This window comes from Bos grunniens, chromosome 1 (assembly GCF_055505025.1).
Source record: "Bos grunniens cultivar Pamir isolate PY7600 chromosome 1, Bosgru_T2T1.0, whole genome shotgun sequence".
NCBI classification, from domain to species: domain Eukaryota; kingdom Metazoa; phylum Chordata; class Mammalia; order Artiodactyla; family Bovidae; genus Bos; species Bos grunniens.
Genome location: NC_141165.1, coordinates 114,591,333 through 114,605,016, shown reverse-complemented (window position 1 = coordinate 114,605,016; position 13,684 = coordinate 114,591,333).

Here is a 13,684-nt window from a genome sequence, read left to right as displayed (position 1 = left end):
ACGTGGCCTCTCCTTGTGATCAGTGTTAAGGGTTGAATTTTTGGCAATAGGATCCTTACAGATGTAATCAAGTTAAAATGAGGTCATTAGGATGAGCCCTAAACCTATATGACTAGTGTCCTTTAGAAAAAGGGGACACAGAGACAGATATGCAGAGGGAAGACAGTGCAGAGGGACAGGAGAATGCCTTACGAAGGTGAATTGGAGTGATGTACCTAAGTCAAGGAACAACAAGGAGCGCTAACAAACCGCCAGAAGACGGGAGGAGGCAGCGAATGATTCTTTTCATAGGTTGCAGAGGGAGTGTGGCCCTGCCAACACCTTAATTTCAAACTTCTAGCCTCCAGATCTGTGTGATGACACAATTCTGCTGTTTTAAGCCACCTTTCTGTGGTACTTTGTTATGGCAGTGCTAGAAAACAATACACTTGGGTTTCCTGACAGCATGGCTACTGGGTTCCAAGAATATACCAAGAAAGCAGGGCAGGAGTGCATGACATTTTGAAGGCCCAGCTTGGGAAGTCACATAAAAGCAATCTTTGAGACAATCACTACATTTTACTCATTTAAGGAAAGGGGACAGAGTGTCAATGCCACTCTATAAGATGTTCTTGTGGAATGAGATATACTGTGTTGGCCTTCACAATTTATACAGTTTACAAGAGCTTCCCTCACAGCTCAGTTGGTAAAGAATCTGCCTGCAATGCAGGAGACCTGGGTTTGATTCCTGGGTTGGGAAGATCCCCTGGAGAAGGAAATGGCAACCCACTCCAGTATTCTTGCCTGGAGAATCCCATGGACAGAGAGCCTGGCAGGTTATAGTCCATGGGGTCGCAAAGAGTCAGACGTGACTTAGTGACTAAACCACCACCACCACCACAAGAGTTGAGGAAGAGTTGAGAAGGATATCAACGGCTAGTTTGAAGGGAAAACATTAAGGACTGCTTAGTCACTTATTCTTTGTAAAATTTGTTCTTCCCTGGATAAAGAGGACTCTTGTGAAACAAAAAACAAAGCAGGGAACACCAAAGGAATTCAGCTTTTCAGATATGGAGCTTCTCAGATGTCCTTTAACTCCCATGGTCCCAATAAGTCAAAATACTACAAGAGAGGTACAGTTATCATCACTCGTGACAAGAAAATGAAGCCCAGTATGGCTGAGTCACTTGCTCAGGGTCCCATAGTAGAATTTGTGTTCTGAATCCCAGGCTAACTGCAAAACCTGCATCTCACCTATCATGTAAGAAGTCACATGAAAGATCTGATGAAGATGTCTGATGAAAGATCATCCTGAGGGCTGCACTGAATAGTTCAACCCATGCAGTGCCGAACAGCATGGTACTTTTCATTTACTCTCCAAGATTTAAAAATCAGGAGAATATTTATGAAAGCAAAATGTAACTTTGAAAAACTGGGAGATCTGGCAATAATTATTTCTTTTTATGCCACCTGCCTTGTCTCTTTGAACATCTGAACACGTAACTTACATTACAAAATACTGCTTTTCATCATACTTCATTATTTCAATTTTGCAGTGAAAACATTCACCAACTTGCTACTATAAACTATAAAATATATTGATTTGAACAATTTCTCACTGTCTTAGTTCACCTTTTATAGTGAAAATGTTAAAAGGAAAAAAATGAGCAAAAATGCCCAGAAGGGGTAATTTATTAGCTAATATATAGTTATATATAGTGGGTTTTTTTAAAGCAAAATAACCAACAATAAACAAGTTAAATATATTAATTCCATTTTTAAAAAGAAAATCTTACACAGTAGATGACTGCTAAGCTGTAAGTCCTTTTTTAAAAAAAGAGTTTTATTGGGCAGGATTTTAGGTATGAACTTGATAGAAATATGATGGGACAATAGTCAACATAATTCATTTTAAGCAAGTGTATGTTATCCTTTTATTAAATATGAACATACTGTTTCACTTAAATTATTTTCATGCTTTTTAAATAATTTTACGTGTTGTTTTTGCTGGTGAATCTGTATCAATCCCAAGGAACTAAAGAAACAAAACTAGTTAATCCTGTTTAATGTGTTAACAAGAAAGTAAATTCTATTTTACAAAAGAAAGAAAGCCAAATGTTTATGTGGGGAAGAGTGTATTATCAAATTAGTATGCTAATTTTGGAGATATGAGTCACTGCATGCTAATATGACTTACAGATATAGTTTGAAAGATTTTCTTTAGAAGATAAAGATAGAAGAATATGTATGTCATATAGAAAATTTGAAATAAAAATCCAAACCTTTTTATTAAGAGAAAAAATTACTGGGAGTTTTTTAAACTATGATTTCATGGAGAGATATGCATCTGTGTGAAACTAGTTCTTCACAAAACCAGAGATGGAAAATGAAAGGTAACACACCCTGAGACACTGATGGGCATCTGAGGGCATCTAAGCACGGGTACTTATGTCATCTACAAAGGTGGAAGTGAAGTGAAGTCGCTCAGTCGTGTCTGACTCTTCGGGACCCCATGGACTGTAGCCTACCAGGCTCCTCCGTCCATGGGATTTTCCATGCAAGAACACTGGAGTGGGTTGTCATTTCCTTCTCCAGGGGAACTTCTCGACCCAGGGATTAAACCTGGGTCTCCTGCATTGCTGGCAGATGCTTTACCCTCTAAGCCACCAGGGAAGCCCCAACAAAGGGGGAAGCTGGAGCTATATTTGGCATGTTTGCAATAAATCTGGAGATGATTATAATAAATCTTTAATAAATTAATACAATAAATTATTATAATAAATCCATAACAAGTAGACTAAAAGAGTTGCTTGACGTTATCACAGTTAGGGACGACAGGACAAATTGGTTTATCCATCTCTGGATAAAGATTAGCTGAATAGAGATTAGCTCTATGAGTAGGCAAAGAAATGTAATTTGAGGGGCTCTAAACAATTCTCCTAGTCAAAATATTTCTTCATCTCCATAGCAACGACATATTCCACCATTAGAATGTTGAGACAAACATGGTGAATAGATTTTATCTTTCCTGACAAGTGAGCAAGTAAGAGCATGACTGAATGATTAGGGATGCTGTTCAGGGATTCAAAAATTAAATGTGTTATTCTCCCCTAGTTTAGAGGCAGCCCGTGTTCCACATGACTTCCATGAAAGTAGGGGTGCAATCTGCATCCCCAGGGCCTACCTCAATGCCTAGCACCAGCTGAGGTGCTCAAACAGTATATGAAGAAAGGCAGGAAGGAAGGGAGAAAGACAAGAAGCAAAAACTTAGGATTAAGGCCTTGAAAGTCCAGGTGTTAAAATGGAAATAACGTCCTCAGAAAGTGTGACTCATTTTCTCAGTAGCATAAAATCAACTCAATCTCTATTTTACCAGCTATTCAGCAGGAAACAGCCCAGAGCGGAGGAATGAGGCACAATTCTAGGAAGCGGTCAGTCCCACACACCAAGGCAAGACCGTGCCCTAGGTATGATACCTGGAAGACTGGGGCAGCCTGAGGATGCCAGGCTGCACGGGAAGAATCAGAGCTGGATGTGGCAGGGAGCAGGGCCCTGAATGCAGTTATCTTAGCTCTGTGCTGGCTGAACACAGAATGTGACTACCCAAAGAGCACATCACCTGAGCACTCTCTTAAGAATCTCACGCTGTCACAAGAAAAAACATAAGGCTGAAATTTATCATGACAAGAAGTCTTGCAGGGCCAAGTTATGAGCACCAACGAAATGATGTTTTTTGCATAATTTCCTCAGCAACCTGAAGGCTGTTACACTCTCCACTGTCTCCTCTTCATCTCTTCCTGTAAAGTGTGTCCTCTCTCTTCCTGTCATCATCAGGAAGGCATGCACTGAGTTTAACATTCTCTTAGTGTGGGAAATCATATAGAGCGACACACAGTGAAAAGAAATACACAGGTGCAATCTCTGCTCCTCACAAATTTACCTAATGAAGGACATTAAAATGGAGAAGGAAATGGCAACCCACTCCAGTATTCTTGCCTGGAGAATCCCATGGACAGAGGAGCCTGGTGGGCTACAGACCTTGGGGTCACAAGAGTCCAGCACAACTTAGCGACTAAGCCAGCCAGGACATTAAAAAAGAAAAGAAAATGGTATAAGCTATTTACAGTATATAAATTGAATAAAATTAACTAATGTGCATGAGTGCTGTGCTAAGTTGTTTCAGTCGTGTCCGACCCTGTGCAACCCCATGGCATGTAGCCTGCCAGGCTTCTCTAGTCACGGGATTCTCCAGACAAGAATACTGGAGTGGGTTGCCATGCCCTCCTCCAGGGGAATCTTCCCAACCCAAGCATTGAACCCCATGTCTCTTACATCTCCTGCATTAACAGGTGGGATATTTACCACTAGTGCCACCTGGGAAGCCCATAATTAACTCATATTAATTGGCTAATGTAATTGACTAATATTAAACTAAATAGTTTAATAATAGACTTTCTAAATAGATTTTCCCGGTGGCTCAAATGGTAATGCATCTGCCTACAATGTGGGAGACCCAGGTTCGATCCCTGGGTTGGGAAGGGTCCTCTGGAGAAGGAAATGGCAACTCCAGTACGCCTGCCTGGAAAATCCCATGGATGGAGGAGCCCATTAGGCTACATACAGTCCATGGGGTCGCAAAGAGTCGGACATGACTGAGAGACTTCACTTTAAACTAAATAGGACTTCATTCTTCATAATACTTTTCCCTCTCAATTTTTTCTTCTATTTAACTAAACATATTTAAATATGTAGCCCCTACTTAGACAGAACTAATTTTTGAAATAGATTTATTACTCTCTTCCTGAGGAAATACTCACTAAGAAAATAAGTCTTATTTGAGGACTGATGAGAGGAAACGAGTCTCAAAATTTAATAATTATGTGTCCTTCTATGTACTCACATCTGAAAAAATGAGTATTGTGGTTAACCAGACTTACAAGCTTAGTTCAAATATTTCAATAAAGATAAGACATTTATTTATTGATTCACGCATCATTCAATAAATATTTGTTAAGCATTTTATTATATACTAGACACTGTGCCAAGCACTGTGTACTATGAGTTAAGTCAAACAAGACTTCTGCTCTCTTAGGTTTTAAGTAATCCAAGGAAGGAAAATGTTAAACAAAATTATTACTGTTTAATAATGCTTAAGAGGATTTAAATGTAATGTATTTTATTACTTCAGTCTCGTTTTATCAGAAGCTCCATGTTCCCTATTGAGATGTTAGACCCCTGAGCAGGATCTGCAGGGGGCAGTCTAAAAACAGATTCTTGTAGCATTTAGCTCATCAGTCCCGTCAAAGATCTGTAAATGCCCTGGGGAGTCATCAGAGTATGGAGAAATAGGAAACAGACATCTCTGGGGAGCTAAGCTGAAGGCTCTGGGCTTTCCCCCGTCCCACCCACTGTGGTAAGGAGGGGCTTGCCTCCCCCTCACTCTGCTTAGTCCCTTAAGAAGGGACACGTGCCCCCTGGAGCTTGAGGAACCTATGGAAGAATATCCGATCCACCTTTGAAAAGTTAAAAGCTGTAAGGACTTGGCTAGATGAGGCTGGGCGAAGCCGTGAAAAGTCAGGTTGAGTTGGGAGAGACCTGCATTTCCACTGTCCAGGTATCCATTAGCCGTTCCTGTTACCTGAGGACTGAATGTCTTTCCCCACAGACGGAGCTGACCTGTGGTCCCAATAAAGGAGAGCTCCTAAACAACCTGAGAGCACCAGGACCCCAACAGGGAGGAACCAGCCTGCCAGGAAGCCAGGCACTGAAGGGAGAGCGGTGAACAAGACAGCTGAAGGAGAGACACTGACTTCTCACGCTAAAGGAACCACACTAGAAAAGTCTGTGGAGGGCGGCGTCTGAGAAACTCCCCACAGCGGCCCTTAAAAGAGAAAGAGCAGCCCTGTGTGTGGGCCTCCATAGCCCCAAGGTCAGAGGACACCTGAGGCAGCCATACAAAACTGTACTTATTCCTAGTCTACTCTTCCCACGGTTTGACCACAGAGGAGTGACTGAGGAGGAAAAGTGACTGAGGGCAGAGAGAAGAGGCCGGTCAAGTCTCCTCCCAGCCAGAGGCAAGACTAAACCAGCAGAGCACGGAGTTTCAACTCAGAATGGTGTTTTAGTTTTAATATTTCACGGATTAGACTGATTATCAGACTGGACTGAACTTTTTTGGGTTGCTGTCAAAAAGAACTACTTTATTAATTATTTGTATGTGCTCAGGTGCTTAATTAATTGTGTCCGACTCTTTGCGGCCCCATGGACTGCTGCAACACACCAGGCTCCTCTGTCCAGGCAAGAATACTTGGATTCTCCAGGCAAGAATACTGGAGTGGGTTGCCATTTCCTATTCCAAGGGATCGAACCCATGTCTCTTGCGTCTCCCACATTGGCAGGTGGATTCTTTACCACTAGTGTCATCTGGTAACCCAAAAACCTACCCTAGACTTAATTGATGTGTGGGAAGAATGGATCGGTGGAGCTTAAACAGAGCGATGATAAATAGTCACTCTCAAACTTGGACTTTACTGCCTCCCACATTGAAGAAATTCAGAGCGCTGTGAAAACATAAGAGAGAGGATTAGCCCATGATAGATGGTCAGGAAAAACTTCGCTGAAGAAATAAATATCAAGTAAATTTTGATTAGAAAAACAAATAAGAATTCTTCTAACCAAGGCAACAAAAAATTTTAAACATTTTCTAGTACAGCAAGGAGCAAGTGTCTTTTGGTTTCGTGGTTGCAGTCACCATCCATAGCTAATAATGGTTACCATTTACTGAAAGTTTCAGATGTGCTAAACACCATGCTAAGTGCTTTACATGTGTTATCTTACTTAAGCCTCACAACAAACATGAAAAGTGAACCCACTGAGACGTAAGAAGTGCTATAACTTTCCCAAAATTTCTCAAGCAGTAAAAAGAAGAACTGAGGTTATGAGCAAATGTCTAAATCCAAAGCACATGGTTTAGATGTGAAAGTCATGAGTTAACTAGAGAGTAGCTCTGCTAGGGGCTTCCCTGGTGGCTCAGAAGTAAAGAATCTGCCTGCAATGCAGGAGACTTGGGTTTCATCCCTGGGTCTGGAAGATCTCCTGGAAAAGAAAATGGCATCCCATTCCAGTATTCTTGCCTGGGAAATCCCAGGGACAGAGGAGCCTGGTGGGCTATAGTACACGGGGTCACAAAAGAGTCCAACATAACTTAGCAACTAAACAACAAGCTCTGCTTGTTTATCTAGAAGGTTCTCCAGTACCTGGGGTGGGGAATTCCTACCCACCTTCTGTGGTGGAAGGAGAGAGAGATCACAGCACCTTCTACTCAAAGACTCAAGGCCTTTCCCTCCCCTTCCTGCTTCCAGGCATCTTCTTACTGCAAATGGGAAGGGAGGGGCACCCCTGCCGTGGAGGTTGGTTTATAGTTATGATAATGAAATTGGATTCTGCTGCCCCTAAATTCGTCCTGGAAGAAATATTAATCCCAAGTGTTTGAACCCTTTCTAGTTGTTATTTAGATAATTTCCTATCGTTCGTATCTTTGAATGTGCCTTTAGGTCTTGAGCAAGAAAAATGCCACTCTGCAACTTATTTTAAGTGTTCATGAAAAACACTCATGACTGGCCCTATGGTGTGTGTCCCTGAAATCCACTGCCACCCTCAGTACTTAAAATGAACCGTCCAAACCAAATTGCATTGCATGTGGTAGCAGTTCATTTCAGGAGCCAGAGGACAAGCCACAGGAACCCAAGTTCCTCCTGTTCTCTCAAAGGACCTGGATCCACTTTAAACGAGATAAAGTCAGATTTTTTTGAGGCAGCTAATCTTAAACTGGCACCCCACTCCAGTACTCTTGCCTGGAAAATCCCATGGATGGAGGAGCCTGGTAGGCTGCAGTCCATGGGGTCGCTAAGAGTCGGGCACGACGGAGCGACTTCACTTTCACTTTTCACTTTCATGCATTGGAGAAGGAAATGGCAACCCACTCCAGTATTCTTGCCTGGAGAATCCCAGGGACAGAGGAGCCTGGTGGGCTGCCGTCTATGGGGTCGCACAGAGTCAGACACGACTGAAATGACTTAGCAGCAATCTTAAACCAACAACTGATGTTTAGCAAAATCATTGAAAGACAAAAAAAAAAAACAAAAACCCTCAGTGGTGCAGTCTTATTTGGGAAAAAGCATAAAAACACAACTTTTTAGAAATTCTTCCATTTTGAGATGCAAGAATGGTCTATAATGAAGTGCTGTGTTTTGAAATAACCTTAACTGGAAACCAGACTTGCCCTGATAACGTAGCCCCGGCCCTCATCCCTGCTGGCATGCAGCCACAGGACAAGCCATGACAGCTCCACTCCTGCCCAGACTGGAGCCTAACCCCACAGGCCGAGCAGAGGCTGCCTCCTCCCCGTGGGCGGCCTTGTTTCCAAACAAAACCTCATAGTGTCTGAGCTCTTATGCTTTGGGAGCTATGTACCTGCTTATTAATATTTAACCTGCACAACTGTCTATTCTCATCTTTCATCCTCAAGCATTTCTGGCTTGTGTAGAGGTTAACATCAGTCTCATATCTCTGTACTTTCTGGTTCTAATCAAAAGAGAAGGAATGCAGTGAACTGACAAGCAGACAAGGATCAAAGTATTCATTTTCTCTATGGAGGCCTAACACCCTATGGGCTTCCCAGGTAGCTCAGCTGGTAAAGAATCCACCTGCAATGCGGGAGACACTGGTTTGATTCTTGGGTCCAGAAGATCCCCTGGAGAAGGGATAGGCTACCCACTCTAGTACTCTTGGGCTTCTCTGGTGGCTCAGATGATAAGGAATCCACCTGCAATGCGGGAGACCTTGGTTCGATCCCTGGGGTGGAAGATCCCCTGGAGGAAGACATAGCAACCCACTCAAGTATTCTTGCCTGGAGCATCCCCATGGACAGAGAAGCCTGGCGGGCTATAGTCCATGGGATCGAAAACTGTTGGACACAACTGAGCAACTTAGTACAGGACAGCACAATCACCCTACAGTACTTCTACTGGGGGTGGGAGTGGGGTGTGGGGGTGGGGTGGAGGGTTGTAGGTGGGGGTGGTGAAAGTACTCAATTAAAGAAACTAATTTAGAATGAAGCCAAAAGAAATGAGGCTACCTGTTAACTCCAGCCAAATCTGAACCTTAGGACCTGGACTGGAGGTCCTGGAGGTCTGAACTGGAGTGTCTTGGGCCAGCAGGCAAACCCTTTGTACATCCTTAAGCAGCAGTGGTATGATGGATGGGGGCCCATCTCAAAGAGCCCGGTTATCAGCAGAAGAGAGTGCCTGAAAGCACAGGAAAGAAATAGCTTCTAGAAGGCAGGCACCATGCCAGGTCTGTTTACAGAGCCTGTAAACACTGTCTCCTTTTAAGAATCTGCCAAGCAGAGAATCTGATATCTTGCTTTTAAATATGGCTTTCAAACACAGTTTTCAAACATAGCTACTCACTGGAATCACTTGGTAAGGTTTAAAAAAAATTATAGTGACCTGGCCACATCCCAGATCAACTGAATCAGAACCTCTAGAGAACAAATCTCTATTTTCTAAAGTTCTCCAGGCAATTCCAATATGCAGCCTAGGCTGAGAACCACTCCCTGGGTTGGCCAGGTCATTACTGGCAAACCCATCCAATCAATGCAGCCAGTCGTAAGCATTTTTGAGTGACTTATTTATGCTGAGAAATTTACGTAATCCTCATTACAACTCTAGGAGGTAGGTCTGATAATCATAGCATTTCACAGATGGGACAAGTGGGACTTGGAAAGGCTAAGTGACAGACCTGGGATGACATTTTAGTATATTGAATCCTGAGCTGGATAGGATTCCCTGACAGCTCAGCAGTAAAGAATCCATCTGCAAGGCAGGAGTTCCAGGTTCGAACCCTGGGTCGGGAAGATCCCTGGGAGAAAGAAATGTCAACCAATCTAGTATTCTTGCCTGAGGAATCCCAGGGACAGAGGAGCCTGGAGGGCTACAGCCCACAGGGTCACAACAGTCAGACTTGGTGCCTAAACCACCAGCACTCCTAAGCTGGATATTTAAACATCATATACTTTGTTGCTATCATGCTTCCAGCAATCACTCCAATCAGAGAATACATTTTTTGTTTGTTTTTCTTTTGTAGAGAGAAGTATGCAAGTGTTGGAGAAATCGAAAGGGTTTGTTCTAATATGCTCTCCATAAAGAGAACAAAGTTGAAGAGGAAGAGTACAGGTTTCCAAAAACTAACATTTGTAGAGATTTGAAAAACATGTGTTATGGGGCAATAAATAAACAGCCAGCAACAAAGGTCAAATGGCAATTTTTAAAAACAGAATCAGCTTAATAGTTTCAAGCAGCCCTCCATGGCATATTGAGACTAAGAAAACTGGATGGCATAGTTCTGCTGTGGACATAAGAGAAAGAACCATGAAGGTGCCATGAGAGATTATGCGAACAAGAGACTCAAAGCTGCTTGTGTATATCACAATGACAATACAAGCTGATCAGAGATAAACAAGAACAGAGGCAGGAAGACTGGGAGAGGCTGAAACACTGTAGAAGTGAGATAAAGTTCACATCTGAGACACTGAGTCTGAGGATGGAAGGTGATACAGCACCCCAAAACTCAAATATTTTAAAAGGTGAAGATGAGAGGGTAACAGGCAGGAAGGCCAGGGGTCTCCAAACGGAGGAAATAGCCTGCAAGTGTCTGACATTTTTATCTCTCTTAAGCAGCAGGAGGAAACAAACTAGTGATATTTTTTTCCTTCTCTATACAAATTTAAAAGGAGGTATCTCTTAAAATACTGTGTTGCCATAATGACACCTGGTTTCACCTGAAGTTAACTATTCTCAAACCTTGAAATAAACAATGCATTTTTCTTATGGAAATGTTTGCCTTAAGCTATGCTAATGTGCTATGATTTACCCCAAATTTTGTCTTCAAGTCAGTTCCAGCTCATGCCTCAGAACCCACTTGACAAACCAGTGTTATACTCAGATATTGTTCCCCTAATCTATGTAAATAAAACTATTTGTATGGTTTTATTTTCTACAAGATTCAAGTTAATCATTTTATGGCCCAGGATGAACCATTTGGTGCCAATATTATCCCAAAACACATCTTATGGGTAAGAGGCCTGGTGCCATTCTGAGTTTTAAGACATTCCTTTATTAACAGACTGCTAATGACTATATAACATCCAGCTGAAGACTAGCAGGGGGTTACTCTTTCTGTCCCCTTCTGATGTCTATGTCAGAAGCTTTCTCTATCTCCTTTATACTTTAATAAAACTTTATTACACATGAGGTCTGAGTGATCAAGCCTCGTCTCTGGCCCCAGATTAAATTCTTCTCCTCCGGGGGCCAAGAATCCTGGCGTCTTTTTTCATTCAACAACAATCTTTCATCTTGGGGGCTCGTCCGAGATCCTTCAGGACAAGGTAAGGATGCTTGGAGCTCTAGTTCTTTGTTCTCTTAGCGAACACATTTTCTGCTGTGCTTTACTAACCCTATGGTGTGCTTGTGTGAATAAATGACATGCCCTGCGCTAAACAAGTGAAGAGCCCTGCTCTGCGGTTGCACGGTGATCTCATACGGCTGATGACAAAAACCTGTTGGGGATTTACACTGACCTGCCAATCCCAAGAGGCACCCAATGTCTCCTTCGGGAACCGACCAGAAATGGGCAAAGTGTGTAGACCAAACTCTCCTTTCTTGGTCAAGCTTTTTGGTCTCTGACCATTTCATAACTCCTTGGAAATTAGAAGTACTAACCTAATCTATCGGACCATAGACTTTCAAGGGACTTGTGATCTATACTGTTACTGTGTACTGTGGCTTAGGTCCCAAACGGATTGGCAATCAGAAAAGTGCCTAGCCTCACTAGGAATCAAAAGTTCAAAAGCTAGATAGAGCTCTACTCCAAAAACATCTCTGAGGTTAAGGGTTACTCAGATTGGGACTGCAATGGTTTTTTCCTTTGGTAACGCTGGCTCTTAGTGGACCAGAGGAGGCTCTTATACTGGTGTGGTGATGCTTGGAAGGAACATCTCAGTTTTATGTTCGTATCAGTCTTATTGTGGTCAGGAATATACTCAGGGTCATGCACAGGTACTCAGGTGACGAATGTTTCCCCCAGAGGTCTTAACTTGGGAGGCCTTCAGGAAGGTTACTCTGATTGCACCCCGGGTGGCATCAGAGGCAAGCAAGGTTAATGGTGAAGAGCTGGACTTTAGGTAGGGATGCTATCAGATCTACCCCTGGTACATCCCCACCCCATCTTGGTGGTAGAACCGGGAGGGACAAGGATGGTGCCTGCGTCGGTAAGGGACAGACTAAGTCCGACCAGGAAAGAAAAGCTTTTGGTGTAGTCTGTCTACACCCCCATCTAGAGCAGGGAGGGACGCCTCCGGTAGAAAGATGGCACTGGTCGCTTTTTTTCTGTCTTATAGAAGAGAGCTAACAATTCTAGCCTCACTCCTTTGAACTGTATCTTGAAAAACTGGGATAGATTTGATCCCCAGGACTTAAAGAAGACACACCTGGTCTTCCTATGTGATACTGCATGGCCACGGTATCCACTGGAGGACAGCGAATGGTGGCCAGTTGGAGGGTCTCTTAAGTATAATACTGTTCTACAATTAGACCGGTTCTGTAAGGAACAAGGGAAAAGTTATCTTAAAGGATAGATTTCTCACTCAGTCGGCTCCAGATATCCACCATAAGCTATTAAAACGGGTGTATGGACCAAATCAGCCTTTAGATACTCTGTTACAACCGGCTCAGACAGCCTATTATGGTAGGGACTATGAGAAAAAGAAAGAAAGGCAGAAAAAGACAAAGAAAAAGGAGGAAGCCTTGGCAATGGCTATGAAAAACAGCCTGAAAAAGATGCCCAGAGGGACCCAGGTGAAAAGAGATGGGCTTGCTATTACTGTGGAAAGGAGGGACACCTCAAGCGAGATTGCCCTTAGGCATCTAAGCCTCCCCGGCTCCATGTCCAGTCTGCAAGGGACCACACTGCAGGAGAGACTGCACCCAGAGGCGCAGGTCTCCGGGGTCAGACTCTCAAAACAATCAGGACTGAAGGCGCCGGGGGGGTCCCCACACAAGCTCCCATCCTAATTACACCTGAGGAACCCCAGGTATTAATAATTGTGGGGGGCCAATCTGTCAATTTCCTTTTAGATACTGGAGCAACTTACTTTGTGCTTACTGAAGCCCCTGGCCCACTTTCTTCCCTATCTGCTTCCGTAATGGGACTGTCTGGACGAGCCAAGAGGTATTATTTCAGTTATTCTTTATCTTGCAACTGGGATTCTGTGCTATTTTCACATGAGTTTTTGATCGTGCAAGAATCTCCCTCACCACTTTTGGGAAGGGATATACTGAGCAAGGTCCATGCCTGTGTTTTCATAAATATGGAGCCCTCCCTTTCTCTCCCTTTAGTTGAACAAAATGTAAATCCTAGAGTATAGGCTGATGGAAAATCTGTGGGTCGAGCACAAAATGCTATTCCTGTAGTTGTTAAGCTCTAAGACCTGCAAGTATTTCCACATAAGAAACAGTATCCACTAAAACCTGAGGTTAAGGAACAGTTAAAACACATCATCGAAAATTTAAAGGAGCAGGGACTATTAATTTCCTCAAACAGTCCCAGCAACACTCCTATTTTGGGTATAAAGAAATCAAATGGCAAA